The sequence below is a fragment of the Mauremys mutica genome, chromosome 13 (assembly GCF_020497125.1).
Source record: "Mauremys mutica isolate MM-2020 ecotype Southern chromosome 13, ASM2049712v1, whole genome shotgun sequence".
Lineage (NCBI taxonomy): Eukaryota > Metazoa > Chordata > Testudines > Geoemydidae > Mauremys > Mauremys mutica.
This window is the reverse complement of record NC_059084.1, coordinates 49,105,942-49,108,869: the sequence shown is the minus strand read 5'-3', so window position 1 is coordinate 49,108,869 and position 2,928 is coordinate 49,105,942.

Here is a 2,928-nt window from a genome sequence, read left to right as displayed (position 1 = left end):
GTTCCCCGTAATGAGTCTTTATATTCCCAGGTGCCCAAGCGTCCCAGGGGGTTGGTGGAAGTCGAAGGGGGTCAGACTCCCGTATACAGCAGGGGGGGCAGTCGGAGTAGCACATATTACGGCTGACACAGTGCAAGGGCCAGGGGGGCTGCTCCAATAGAAGCGGCTTTCGCGCGGCGCGCCTGCGGGAGGTTCACGCCAGGTCCCCAGGGACAATCCCAACACCCTTGGTGTAGCTGGCAACTGACGGGCGGCCTGAGAGTGCCGAGGACACCAGCCCGGTATATACTGTGGGCCCAGACACGCCCCCTGCACAGTGAGGGCGGATGCCGGGCTGAGTGCTCAGAGACAAAAAATCACCCGTGGCGGTTACCAGAGAAAGTCCCAGCGGTGTGATGCTGACTAGCCTGCGCTGTGGAGCTCACAGGAGACAGTAATTTCCCTCCTCTTTGAAATGGGGGAAATGAACCCGGCTGCTCAGATCATATCTAGATCCATCAGGAGAGGCGGTGATACATCCGGGAACGGGGTGTTCCCGCACGTGGGCCGTGGTGGGGATTCACTCGGGCTCGCCAGATATTCTATTAGCAGTAAGTGAGGGATGGTCCCCTTGCTATTCGTGGGAACTTTCCTGGCTTTCTGCACTACCCCGGTGAAGTGGGCACGTTATAAAGGATCTGAGATCCTCGCTCCCACTGCCTTTACCCAGCAGCCCCTGCCTGACGCCTCGAGGCTCCTCTTCCACGTCCCTGTGTGGCAGAGACCATCGTAACCCCGACAAGAGCTGGGCCCCAGGATTCCTGGGGGGACTCCACCCCCAACCTTTGAGTTGTGGTCACTCATGGGCAGGGGTCGAGGTGTCCCCGCCCCGGGGGGGGGGGGCTTTCTCTGCACTGGACGCTTCCCTGACCCACTGATCATCACCTACAGTTCAAAGCAAATACAAGTCATTAAACAGCAAACAATTAAAAATAAGGAAAAAATGGGAAAGGTGAGAGGAAAACATGTCACCCTGCTCTGTGGCACGGGGACCTCACAACCAGCGTCTCTGGGATGTCAGAGCAGTTCACAGTCTGCTCCTCACCAGCCCCAGGCCCCTGCTCAGGCCCTGGCTGTGCTGCAGGATGAAAGGGGACATGGGTGTAATGGGAAGGGAGATCTGTGTTTCAGGGTGAATGCTGCTACTTGTCTGAATGGAAGTGGGAATGGAAAAAAATCCCTGTTGTTGTTTTTGTTGTTATCCCTCAATATTACATCCACGGATGGTTTAGAAACAGGTAGCATTCATGTCACACAAGTTCTTTAAACACAACCAGGAGAAAGCTTCTGTCTACACTTCATTGCTTATTAATAATTAACTAAGTAAATGATCTTGGTGATGATGCTCAGCGGTGACAGATTTCGTGCCGGTCATGGCCTAGTGTCCCCAGAAGCTGGGAATGGGCGACAGGGGTGGGTCACTTGATGATTCCCTGTTCTGTTCATTCCCTCTGGGGCCACCTGGCACTGGCCACTGTCGACACTGGGCTAGATGGATCTTTGGTCTGACCCAGTCTGGCCGTTCTTATGTTTCTTAATCAACAGTCTAGGCTCCCATAGTCCTAGGCACGGTACAAACACAGACCATAAAACCTCTCTCAGTCCCACCGAGTTTACAACCCGAGTGTAAATGGGAAGTGGCCTGTGACTGGGAACAGGAATAGAAACACGAATATAAATATCAGCCGCGCAGAATCATCTTCCTTCACTGTAGCCTGAATCCTCCCTCGACTCCTCCTTAAATAAAAACTCCAAGACACGCCGCTCTCGGCCCACTAATGTCAGGGAGGCTCCACTGCAAAACCTTAACTCTGCCCTCAGACTCCCCCCCCCCCCCACCGCCAAGCTTCTCCCACCTGCACCCACAAGCGGGCCCCAGACCCGGCCCAAAGCACGAGCCAGGCTTGCTCAGATCACGTCCCTAGTGTCATGGATCATTTCAATGGAGCCGGTCACTGCCGGGAAGGGAAAGGGGCTTCCGTCCCCAATCCCTCTCAGTGCCATGGGGAATCTTCCCTCTCCAGCGGGTGGCCCAGACAATGGATCCCTGGGACACGACCCCCCCCGGAAAACTGACCCCCCCTGACCGGACGTTGCATGGTCCCTTGTGCGCGTGGAACGGGGATCCAGAACTGAGTCCCCCCAGAACCTCAATATCACCTCACAATAGCCAGGCCCTCAGTTCCCGGATGAGGAAATACAGTCACTGCAGGGAGCTGGTCATTCCTCCCAAAGTGTCAGGAGGATCCCAGCGCCCTGTGCCCGGCGCTGCACAGACACAGGATAGAACAGTCTGATTCCCGCACCCGGAGCCCTAGGGCGAGTCACTCAGATCACTGGCAGCAGGAGTGTGTGTCTCTTATAAAGCGGAGACATGCAAAAGAGGGAGACAGTTTCCTGTTTATATCTGTGCCTCTCTCTGCCCAGGCTGGCACCCGGAGACACAATCCGCAGCCCCTGGGTCTGTGCAGTTACCAGCCAGTCCCTGAGAACTTTCCCCTCCAGCACCAGGGAAAATGGGATTTTTGCTCCTTGTAATTTTCGCTGTAGCCGCTTTGGAAGGTATTTTCCTCCTCTGAATAACGGGCAGAGTTAGAAGAATATTGTGTTAACCGCTGTTTTTTATACCGATATTAATGGCCTGTCTTTGTTCTCAGGTGCCCGGTCCCAGGTGCAACTGGTGGAGTCCGGAGGGGATGAGAAAAAACCCGGAGACTCTCTCCGCCTCTCCTGCAAAGCCTCCGGGTTCACCTTCAGCAATTACTACATGCACTGGGTCCGACAGGCTTCCTGGCAAGGGGCTAGAATGGGTCGCTGTTATAAGCTCCGAATCCGATGGGAGTAGTACATACTACCCTGATTCAGTGAAAGGCCGATTCACCATCTCCA